This window comes from Mytilus edulis, chromosome 12 (genome assembly GCF_963676685.1).
Source record: "Mytilus edulis chromosome 12, xbMytEdul2.2, whole genome shotgun sequence".
Classification (NCBI taxonomy): domain Eukaryota; kingdom Metazoa; phylum Mollusca; class Bivalvia; order Mytilida; family Mytilidae; genus Mytilus; species Mytilus edulis.
In genome coordinates this window covers 47,284,841-47,297,790 of record NC_092355.1, presented here as the reverse complement: position 1 = coordinate 47,297,790, position 12,950 = coordinate 47,284,841, and the positions used below count along the sequence as shown (strand labels likewise).

The window sequence follows — 12,950 nt, the reverse complement described above, 5'->3', positions numbered from 1 at the left end:
TAGCATACCACAAAACCAGGTTCAACCCTATATTTTTTTTCTTATCATACCAAGGCTGTACCAAGTCAGGAAAATGGCCATTGTTATATAATAGTTCGTTTCTGAGTGTGTTACATTTTAATTTTGTGTTTCTGTTGTGTCGTAGTTCTCTTATATTTGATGTGTTTCCCTCGGTTTTAGTTTGTAACCTGGATTTGTTTTTTCTCTATCGATTTAGGAATTTCAAACAGCGGTATACTACTGTTGTCTTTATACATTGCCTTCCATTTTATGTTCACCTCCGATTTCAATATTCAACAGCATAGCTATAGAAAAAAATACTCTTAAAAATTCAAGTCAATTGTAAGGCAATTGATCACGTGGTTAACATTTGCCGACAGGTGGAAACTGGTGGAACCTGGGTTTTCATTTTCAGAGTCCAGATATTTTGTGAACGTAATTTCGTTCATATTGGCGAAAAAAATTCAGCAACACAACTATAGAAAGTTTAATTTGGTTAATTCGTAGTTAATCGGATCCTTACCCAGCCCTGCATTCCGGCAATACATGTAAGTCTGCAATGTGACAATAATTATTTTATTATTGTTAGTTACATTTCCATGTAATCGTAGCCAGTGCCTTTTTATACGTATTAGAAAAAATCGTGAAAAACTACTATCAGATCTTATATTTAAGACCTATCAGATGTATAGTTTCCTTATATAATTACTTTTACCTTGAAAACTTTACTGTTGAAGTTTTTTGCGTATAATTGTACGTCAGATGAAAGATGTCACTGAGATGTTATTATATTCGTTTGATTAAGTTAACTATTCTGTTACGTGTAGGATTACAGAGTCGTAAGATTTTTTTATTATTATCACAGTCTTATTTCAAACAACATGAACATGATAAAAAAATTGAAAGTTTTTTTGTCAGAACTCAAATATCTTTCATTTTAGAGTTTTGAACACTATTCATTTCATATGAGAAATTTAATAGTTTACAATTTTTTTAAAAATAGACTGAAAAGCCTCGTTTATAATATGCAATTCAGTCTTTGAAACGGGGTATATTATATATTGCCAATTTGTTAGTATATCAGTATATAATATAGTGTCAATTGTCAGAACCTTTACCTATTTAATTGCATGGTTAAAAAGCAGTTCTTTAAAAGAAATGTTAAATTCACAGCTTGATGTTCTTTTTAGTGTATAGGAACTATGTGGTCTTAACAGTTATAGCATTTTTAATTTTTTTTTTTGCAAAATATAAACTCAGGGATTTTTGATATGATGAATAACAAGGAAGTCGATTTATTCGAAGGCAGTATCTGCGCGTACCCGCATGCGGGTACGAATAGCAAAATTGCCGTTCGTAGGCTACGCGTACCCACATCCGGTTTTATAATAAATTGCCATCGGATCGGGAATTAAACGTAAAATATATACAGAAATTATCGCAATTAGTGAATAAAATTGATCAACTACTTAAGAAGTTTTGTAAACATTTATATATATGTAAGTGATCAACAGTTTTTCCCGGTTAATAAATATTCTTAAAATGGGAAAAGAGTGATATACATGCGGAGCAGACATTTCAAAGTTATCATGAATTGGAACAATGTGTTCAAAAGTATCAGTCGATTGATTTTATACAATTGTATATTAAAACAAACTCGGAGTCAATTGCAGATGCAGAGAAAAGATGAACTGGAAAAACAAAAAATAAAGAGGAAATCAAGTTTTACAGAATATTTTTTTCCTGTCATTCACGGAGGCAAAAAATTCTAAACAAGTTCGATAGGAAAAATTAAGGCCTAATACATTATTTCTGGAAAAACAAAGGCCGATGCCAATAATCTTCTATGAAAGCTTAGTTAATACATAACAAAATGTTTGAAGAAAATGTAATTTAAACCTTCAGCGCATCAAAAAATATTTTGCCTCTGAGGCGTGGAAGCAACTTAAAATTCGGAAATTATATATTATCAGATTATAGGACTATAGTTTACAGGGACTGTATATTTCATTTTCAATCAGTACATGTACATTTAATTATATATTATCTGAGACGTCTCTGATATTATTAACTTATAAATACAATTCGAAAATATTATTTGTCATACCCTTCACTCGTTCTACTCGAAATCCCCATATTATCGATAATTTCTGTATATGATATATTTCACGTTTAATTCCCGATTTGATTGCATTTTATTATAAAACCGGATGTGGGTACGCGTAGCCTACGAATGTCAATTTGACTATTCGTACCCACATGTGGGTACGCGCAGACACTGCCTTATTGGCACCTTATTCGAACTTATAATGTTATTCAAGTAGTTTCTACGACGTTTATATTTCTTTTGTCATAGTATTATATGTCTGCTTTTGCTTTAATATTGATTCGTTGTACTACTCTTTTGTATTTGATTTAATTTTGGGTTTTAGGTTTGATTACTCGGAAGGTCTTTTGATAATTCCATTTGGATAAGTCATTCACAATAATTTGACACAATAAATTATAAGGGACACAAGACAAGGCTGCAAATTCTTGAAGTGAGGAGACCGAAGATCTGAAGATGCTACGCCGAAACCCAACACGAATAGAAGTTAAACTGGACGATTTAGAAGAATATAATCAGATGAAAAAGGACAAAGAACTTGAACAAGCTAAACAAAGACTCGCTTCAAGTGATTGTCACACACCAACACATGATTCGATCATGGATACAAGAACTAGAACTGAAATGATCCACGAGCGTATTGGGTATGATCCAAAACCACACCCACAACCAACTCTACAAGGGACAGTTAGATAGCTAACAACGTGCATATAACACTGTTACAGCTATAAAAAAACTTGCATAAGAAGGATTTATAAAAGACATGTTTATGGTCCATGGACATGATGGATGTAAAATGGATACAAATGTATACTTCCATGATCAGAAACAGTTCCAACATTAATGTGTTATAAATGAGATATATTCATTTATGATCAGCTTTTCAGAAGAATTTTTCTTGCTGCTAGTAACATGCTTCAATGTATCAACAAGATTTAATTCAATAATTGAAAATGAAATAGTTTGACTTTATTAAATTGTTGTACATTCAATGACATTTTGTACATTTAATCATTGCAATATGAAAGATAAGGACAATGCTTGGAATCTATAGCTTAAGCTGCATGACCTGTTAACACAGCAATTATTTTAATATGTACACAAATGTATTTGAACTGTATAAAATCATTCACAACACTTGACATGCCTCTCTCACTTGGATCAACATGATCAATGGCCAGGTCAAACCTACATGTACATGTACATGATCAGAGACTTGAAAAATAGGTACAATGTATTTCAGTAGGTGCAGAGCTCCCTATACGTTAACATGCACTTGCATGCACATCAGGCATGCTGAACAAAAAAAAACATTTATGATTTTCAGCAATCTCTGTTTAATAAAGGTTAACATGTTTAATATATCGGGTTTAGTTAGCCTTACCTATTTGTCATCACTAAATGACAGTTGTTTGTCCAACTGTCTGTGAACTTAAAAGCGTTTTATCATTTGTTTATTATTCTTTAATGATGTTCATTTGCTGTAATGGCATTTTTCTTATTATGCCCCCACCGAACAGGACAGGGCCTTTAGGCTTTACCCATTAACGTCTGTGCACCCTTTCCAAATTTGTTTCTGCTCTCTAACTTTGGTTTGCTTCAACCAAATATTTTACTAAACAATGCTTAAGTTCAATAAAACACAGATCAACTTTGATTTGCAGCCAGAACCAATGTGTCATGTGTGTGGTTTTTCGAGTTAGGCCAGCGGGGTCGTCAAAGTCATTCTGACACATTCTTTTAGTTGTTGTCTTACTTTGGTTTCATGTGTCATAAAAAAGTATGATTCACATCAATCACGAAGTTGGCCGATGGAAAGTTCCCTGGATGTATAACACCTAGATATCAGGATGCCAACTTCACTGTGTGAGACACTTGATGTGGTAAGCCAGTGCTCTATATCTTTCTGTAGATACTATTTTGAGGATTAATATGTTGGCTATGTTGGTAACAAGTGTTACCCCGGACAAATCGTTCAGTGTAGTACGTCTATTGAAAACATATGTACGATCAACCAGTGGCATAGCTAGGTAATTTTTACATGTAAGCCTGAACCTCGGCGAGAGATATGAGGGTCCAGGTCATGGCATTTGCTGGTAAATGTTGGACAGAGCGAAGCTAGAAGGTTTTCGAGAGTGAGATACAATTTTCGTTATTAAAAAATTTCATCAATAGCAACAAACTTGAAGAATCGAAATGATTTATTTTCAGTTATGTTTAGCTTATTCATTGTGTTAAGTTGGAATCTAAGGGTCATTGGTTTCACAAAAATGTCCAAACCAGATACTTGAAAAGAGGGGTGAAAGATATCAGAGGAACAGTCAAACTCATAAATCGAAAATAAACTGACAACCATGGCTAAAAATGAAAAAGACAAACAGACAAATAATAGTACACAAGAAACAACATAGGTGCTGAATATTTATGTTAAGTAGAAAAACTAAAGACAAAGCAACACGAACCCTACCAAATATGAGGCGCCGTTTTACTATTTATTCCTCATTTTCTGATATCAAAATATATTTCTTGATATCAAAAATTGATTTTTTGAAATCAGAAAATATTTTTTTATATCAGGAATTAAATTTTTTTATATCAAGAAATCCATTTTTTGATATCAGGAATTCGATTTCTTGATATCAGAAAATAATATTTATTTCTTGATATCAATAATTTGATTTTTTGATATCAGAAAATCATTTTTTGATATCAAGAAATCCATTTTTTGATATCAGAAAATCAGTTTTATGCCCCACCTACGATAGTAATGGGGCATTATGTTTTCTGGTCTGTGCGTCCGTCCGTCCGTCCGTTCAGGTTAAAGTTTTTGGTTAAGGTAGTTTTTGATGAAGCTGAAGTCCAATCAACTTGAAACTTAGTACACTTGTTGCTTATGATATGATCTTTCTAATTTTAAAGCCAAATTAGACTTTTGACCCCAATTTCACGGTCCACTGAACACAATAAATGAAAGTGGGAGTTTCAGGTTAAAGTTTTTGGTCAAGGTAGTTTTTGATGAAGCTGAAGTCCAATCAACTTGAAACTTAGTACACATGTTCCATATGATATGATCTTTATAATTTTAATGCCAAATTAGATTTTTTACCCAATTTCACGGTCCATTGAACATTAAAAATGATAGTGCGAGTGGGGGCCCCGGGCATCCGTGTACTTTGGACACATTCTTGTTTGATATCAAGAAATCCATTTTATGATATCAAATAATACTGACGATTATTTGATATCAAGAAATACATTTTCTGATATCAGAAAATGATTTTTTGATATCAAAAATTTGAATTCCTGATATCAAGAAATGATATTTTGATATCAGAAAATAATTTTTTTTTATAGGATTGCCTCCTGTGTGTCAATAAAAGCTTCCGAGCTCACCCACGAGCCCTACTATTGGGAATAGTGGACCGGTCTTGTTTAAGGAAAGAATATCACAGAGTTTGGCTTCATTAATCATAAGAAGTTTTGTATGTTTGTGTATCTCACATATTAATTATTTCAGTGGCGGATCCAGAGGGGGGGTTCCGGGGGTCCGCACCCCCCCTTTATTTTGGCCGATCAATGCATTTGAATCGGGACATATGTTTGCACCCCCCCTGCACCCCCCCCCCCCCCCCCCCCTTTGCCCTGGGCTAGCACCCCCCCTTTCGAAAATTCCTGCATCCGCCACTGATTATTTTAAGGTTTATAGTCAACAATTATACGTTCAGTGGCGGATCCAGAGGGGGGGTTCCGGGGGTCCGCACCCCCCCTTTATTTTGGCCGATCAATGTTCCAGTTTCTTTTATTAGCAAAGATTGGTTTCCTCTGAAACAGATTTGTGCAGCTTGGTTTTTGTGAATTTAAGCCCAAGAATTTGGTTATACAAAATGTATCGTTTTAAGTTTTTTCCCTAAGTCAAATAAATCAGGAGATGTGATATTATTGCCATGCAATGAGACAACTATCCTACAATTAAATTAAAGCCGGATTAAATGAAGTGGATGTTAGAAGTTAAAGGCAATCGTTAGACCTTCAATAATGAGAAAACCCAATACCGTAAAGTCGGCTATAAAATGTCCCGACATGAAAAATAAAAAACGATTTAATTTAGATAGCTAACAGCTTAATTTATAACACTAATTTATATACTGATACTGGTGTTTTATCACAACATAATGTAGGAACAAACAGAATATGTTTTTATTGGTATTAAGGTGGTATGGGAGTCTAAAATAAAAATGATAGAATTTGTTCATACTTTGCCAAAACGTTGTATCTATTGATACATGTTGAAAAATATAATAAAAATGATAGGTCACCGCGCATTTTCTCAAGCTACAGGACGGGACAAAATGACACATTTTGTATGGATTATACAGGAAAAAACACCATTTTGTGATTAGAAACTAAACAAAATGATAGAATTGTTAAATACTTCAGGAAAAGATAGCTTTCAGACACTGCTTTGAGAATATCAAAAGAAAAGATAGGGTCACCGTACGTTTTTTCCGGCTAAAATACAAATTAGGAAAATTCCATACAGAAACCTTCAGAAAATGCACTTTTTTTAGAGTTACCTCCCATTAAAATGCCAATTTTTTAAAAAGATAAAACAACCAAAAATAATTAACATTTGCAAAAATATCAATATTTAGAAGTTATATTCTTATCAATTGGAACTTTTAAATGAAAATGTACATTAAACATCTGCATTCCTGCTTCAAATTTTGCTAACTTGATGGAAAATCTGGACCTTTGATTCTTTGTTTTTTACAATCCAAGATGGAGGAAGACACCCATACCACCTTAATATTGATTTTGTTATCAGTAAATTAAAAGCAAACTGGATATTATTGTTATATATACATATACACATCCATGGATCTAGAATATGTCGATATACATTTGTACCTGTATCTTGGCATTGCACAAGTTCATGTTTTTCTCTGACTGTTTATGATGTTTTTACACTAAATCCATTGGATGTTGGATGTGTACAAATTGATAATTAAGTCTTAGATGCATGATTTTTTTTACATAAGTTGTTAGTGGCTTTGAACTAGCTGTCAAGTACCCGGCCATGTTCACTCTGTCTAGTATTTGTAGTTGTATTCATCTGATGAGTTTTTAACTGATTATTATAGTTAGTTCTTATGTTGTACTGTTACACCCCTGTAACAGGTCAGGGGAGAGTTGGGATTCCGCTAATATGTTTAACCCCGCCACGTTCTGTACTGATGATTTTTACCCATAAAAACAAATGATAGCTCCCTATGTCCAGTCCCAAGTCAAAAGTCTGTATAATTCAGTGATTGTCGTTTGTTTATATAGATATATATATATATATGTGTTACATATTTGTTTTTCGTTCATTTTTTTTTTGTACATAAATTAGGCCGTTAGTTTTCTCGTTTGAGAAATGTTTTACATTGTCATTTCGGGGCCTTTTATATATAGCTGTCTATGTGGTATGGGCTTTGCTCATTGTTGAAGGCCGTACAGTGACCAACAGTTGTTAATTGCTGTGTCATTTGGTCTTTTGTGGAGAGTTGTCTCATCGGCAGTCATACCACATCTTCTTTTTTATATATGAAAATCAGTTGAAAAGGTCTTTATTTATCAGATCGATACAAAGAACAAAAACAGCTAACAAAAACACAGACCAGACGTGACAGGGTAACAACAACAAAAAGACAAAAATTATCAGTTACTGACAGCTAGTTCAAAGCCAATAACAGCAAAGCAAGAACAAAATTTCTTGTATTTTCAAATATTTCGTCTATTTCGTCTTTTTACGAGACGCTTTTTTGAAAGACTGTTAGTATTTGTTATATAACGAGCCTTCAGTGGCGGATCCAATTTTTTTTTTTGAATATGTGGCCCACTGACTGCTATAAAAAGGGACCCTATATAATCAACTAAATTTTTCCCATGATATGTGGGACCAGGCCCTCAGGCTAGATTCGTCTATGGCCTTGCATTTAAGAATTGAATGCTCCTTTTTATAAATTCATTGGGGAGGAAACGCGGTTGACCGAAATACATTGGGTATGAAGCGCGGTCAAAGCTAGCTTTTACAACCGTATGAATTACAAAAAGAAACATTCATTCACATAAAGTTACATTTTTTAGCATTGATAATGAAAACACGGTTTCTGTCAAGTTTTTCTTTAATTTGCTTTGCACTTTATTGTGGGAGATCGGGTCATCACGACTGTTACATTTCATTGTGTAATGAAAGTTGATTTCAGAAGGACGCTAGATTGGTTAGCCAATCAAAATAACATATCATAATGAAACATACATGCAATGTATGTTTCATTATGATTTTTTTTTATATAGATTATATCGTTGGTTTTCCCCTTTGAATGGTTTTACACTAGTGATTTTTGGGACCCTTTATAGCTTGCTGGTCGGTGTGAACCCAGGCTCCGTGTTGAAGGTCGTACCTTGACCCGTGATGGTTTACTTTTATAAATTGTTACTTAAGGTGGAGAGTTGTCTCATTGGCACTCATACCACATCTTCCTAAATAATTTCAATGTTATTATATATATCCTTTAAATTATATTTATTTTATATGAGCCTTTTCCGGGAAGTATTGAAAAGTTTCAGTAGGCTTGATGTACGTATTGATTTCTAAAATACTTTCATTTTGGAAGCGCTTGTGTTTGTATTAAACGACTGTCAAGAAAGTTACAATTCATTTTGAGAAAATTTGTATGTTCAATTTCGGTGGTTTCATGCATTGTATTAGATATATATATATATATATATAAGGCGAAAAGATCGTGTATTACGTCAGTTAAACCTGGATCCAGCCATCGTTACCCAATCCAAATCTTGAACACATCAATATTTGTTTTCGATAAGTCAAGTTTTGTTAAACATTTCCCCGTGTATCATCAGTACAGCGGATATAGATCGATATAGGTCCTAACCAAGCGGGCATGAGCGATTTTGACCTTACACGGTAACGAAAATCTTTGTTTTGTTCACATAATATCAATGTGTACTTCAATCTAAACATAATTGTTGTTTTAAGAAATGATTTGGTCATACGTTGATGATTAGAGATGTTTCATTATTTTCCCAAAATAAAGAACGATTACTAAAAACATGTGTCAAAGAAGATGGCGCTCGTCTCATCCGATATAATCCTATATTCATTGCAACTCTTTTTTCTGATAAATTAAAAGGGTACTGTGTATGTGTAATAAGTATAGCTATTTCAATAATTGGCACTGAATCTTTCATACATATGTTATTTTTCGATATTTTAATCCGAAAAAAAGCGTTGTGTACGGTGTTTATATAAGCTGACCACATAAATCCTTCTGTACGGTGCATGGTTAAGTTGCTGAACACCGTACACAAATTAAACTCTATTTTCATACTCGTTTATTTCCCAAAAAGTTTCAAGGAATGAGTAATTACAGGTTGGTATATGATTTGTAACTATTACTTTTTCCCTGTATTAGCTTTCTTTCAGATAAAACATGTAAATTTCTCGACAACTGTATCGAAATTGAAAGTTGGTGTTGACATTCACAACTATTTGCGCATGTACAAGTTAATTGTTCTTATTAGAATATCAAAGTTGTCTTATAAATAGGAAAAAATTGATGCGAAAATTATTTTGGAGTAGGAATTTCAGATGTTGAGTACATTGAGTGCTGATAAAACAAAACAAAGATTTTCATTACTGTGTCAGTTCAAAATCGATCATGCCCGCTTGGTTAGTACCTATATCCGCTGTACTGATGCTACACGATGTTCCCAGTATTTAGTAAATTCTTACGTCGACTTATTCCTTCGATTGGGATTATTCGACGCAAAAGTAAACATGGTAAACGATATATGTTATAGTTTGGAATAATTTCAAAAATCTTCAATATATTGTCTTGTAGTGCATCGGACTCGAATTTCGTACTAAGTTGGACCAGCACTTATTTAGTCAAACTGAAGATTAAACTTTAAGTGTACCGTGCTTTTTTATTGAAATATTGTTATTAAATATAGCAGTTTTCTAGAGACTTTGAAGTCTAAATCATGTTTATGAAACTTGAAATGTATTTTGTTTTTGTAACAATGGACCCTTTGCCATAAACATTGATAAATAAAATGACAAATATAGTGTAGCGGTACATTCCACATAATAATTGGTATACTGGAAACATTTGGGTTCATGGGTGAGCTTGGATGCTTTTATTGACAGGGAGCCTTCATTCATTCATTTCTTTCTTATTTTCTGATATCAGAAAATTATTTTTTGATATCAAGAATTCGATTTTTTTATATCGCAAAATCATTTTTTTATATCAGGAAATCTATTTCCTGATATCAAAAAATCTATTTCCTGATATCAAAAAATCATTTATATTTTCTGATACCAAAAATTCGAATTTCTGATATCAAAAATTTTTGATATCAGGAATTTGATTTTTTGATATTTTGATATCAGAAAATATGCTTTATTTCTTGATATCAAGAAATCGAATTCCTGATATCAAAAAATAGAATTTTGATATCAGAAAATAAGTTATAAATAGTGAAACGGCGCCTCATAACCAAACACTGAGGGTGATCTCAGGTGTTCAAACGGTAAGCAGATTCTGTTCCACATGTGACACCCGTCGTGTTGCTCATGTTATTACAAGCTTGGTGAATAGTCTAATTCGGTAGGTCACATTCATGAAAGGGAAGGGGATAAAATGTTTAAAAGGAGCCATGGGGTAAATGTCGTTAATGAAATAATACTTGAAATGTTTAGAAATTATCAGGCACAATATTAAAGCATGAAGTGTTCTGTTGAACCATGGTTCTCGCCTGTAATCTCCCCTCAAAAAGTGTCATTAACAGTTTCTGTCCAACTTCCATAATAAGGTTTGACAAAATTATTGATATCTAAAAAAACTTTTAATAACATAACTGAATTGACGTCGCCGACGAAATTTAGGATTACTATGTCTTGAAGAATGTCACAGACTCGACAAAAATGCAAACCACATTTCGAATCTCCAAAGATAATGAATTGCTTTAAATAAAAGGAAAGTGGGTAGAATTCTCAGTAGATTCACAACTAGAAGATTTAGACTTTGAAAGACAATGAACAAATCTATATAATATGATACCATTTGGTTGAATAGTAAATTTCGTCTCTTTTATTCGCAATTACAAGGCCGAAACAAGAATTACAAGGCCGATGTTCTCTGAATCAGTTCTTTGTATTTTATTTAAATTAAAAAAATTTGTTTTATCCAAATTCAAGTGTACGCCCGGGCGTTTAAATGACGTAAACGTAGCTACGCGCCTGTCAACCATGAATAACAATATGCCATTATATATCATATAGCTTGCATTACTGCATATTCATCATGTTCATCGGGATGTCAGTGTGAATATGGACAAAGTAATGGAGAAGTTTGTTTCTGCTAAGACCCAAAGAGCAGATTTTGGACAATTTTGAGTAAATTCTGTCTCTCAATTGCAAGTATGTGTCGCTTATGTATTCAATGTACAATGCTTTACCGTATTCAGAAGAAAGAATTCTGAATAGTTTTGCATTAATGAATTGTCTATAAGTCCTATGAGCACATTGTCAACCTTCCTATTACCATGATTACCGAAAAGCAAAATAAATATAATTTTCAGCAAAAATTTTGGTCGTATTATATTGGTATCACATTGTCTTCGTCCTCAGCGTCGTCCCAGACAAATGGTTTCCGGATGATAACTTTAGTATTAGTAAATTGAAATCAATAAATTTTAACACAATGTTTATAACCACTAAAGGAGGTTGGGATTAAATTTTGGGGGTTATAGTCCCAACTATTTAGGAATTAGGTGGAACAAAAGGGCCCAAATAAGCATTTTTGTAGTTTCCAGACAATAACTTATGTTAAAGTGTATGAAGCTCTCTGAAATTATACCACAAGTTTCCATACTACAAGGGATGGTTAGGATTGACATTGTTGGGTTATGGCTCGAACCATCTAGGAATTAGCGCAAAAAAAGGGGGAAAACAAGGGTTTTCTGATTAAAGGATATTTGAGACAATTTAAAAGCAGTGTAAAGGAGGTAATCCATATCAATTTAGATAACAATGTTTGATTACCTCCCTTACACTGCTTTTTAAATTATGTATTAAGAAATGGTGATTGTCTTGAGGTGATTAGCTGTCAATTTATTTTTAGCAGTTACTATTAATTAATATTAATTTTAGCCATGACTATGTATGTCATTTTCTATTTTAAGACTGTTATGCTGTATTTAAATGGGTAATTATGGTTGCATACTCCATTGGAAATTTGAATTGAGATTATGAACACATCTTTAAGGGAAATAATTTCTTTTTTGAAACAAAGGGGGGAGGGGTTAAAAAGAAAATGTGGGGGGGGGATATTTTTTTTCATCAAGATTTCACAAATCAAACCAATTTACAACATCATAGTGTATTGCACAAAAGCAATATAGCCAATTCTAAGTTCTTTGATTCTGTGTCAGAAACCTATTATGTGTCAAATACTTAATAAAATCCAAATTCAGACCTTTATCAAGCGCGAATATTGTGTCACTTTAGACCAAGGTGAGCGACACAGGCACTTTAGAGCCTCTAGTTTTAGACCAAGGTGAGCGACACCTGTAGGCACTTTAGAGTCTCTAGTTTTAGACCAAGGTGAGCGACACAGGCACTTTAGAGCCTCTAGTTTTAGACCAAGGTGAGCGACACAGGCACTTTAGAGCCTCTAGTTTTAGACCAAGGTGAGCGACACAGCCACTTTAGAGCCTCTAGTTTTAGACCAAGGTGAGCGACACAGGCACTTTAGAGCCTCTAGTTTTAGAC

The 12,950-nt window shown here is 33.3% G+C and overlaps 1 long non-coding RNA gene across 1 annotated transcript in view; it reads left to right on the top strand.

Moving 5' to 3' along the window:
- Positions 1–3,249, top strand: part of LOC139498642 (uncharacterized) — a 7,237-nt gene extending 3,988 nt beyond the window's left edge. Inside the window, exon 2 of the long non-coding RNA XR_011657982.1 lies at positions 2,433–3,249. This is a non-coding gene — a long non-coding RNA (uncharacterized lncRNA). The remainder of the gene's footprint in view (positions 1–2,432) is intronic.
- Positions 3,250–12,950: the final 9,701 nt, after the last annotated feature.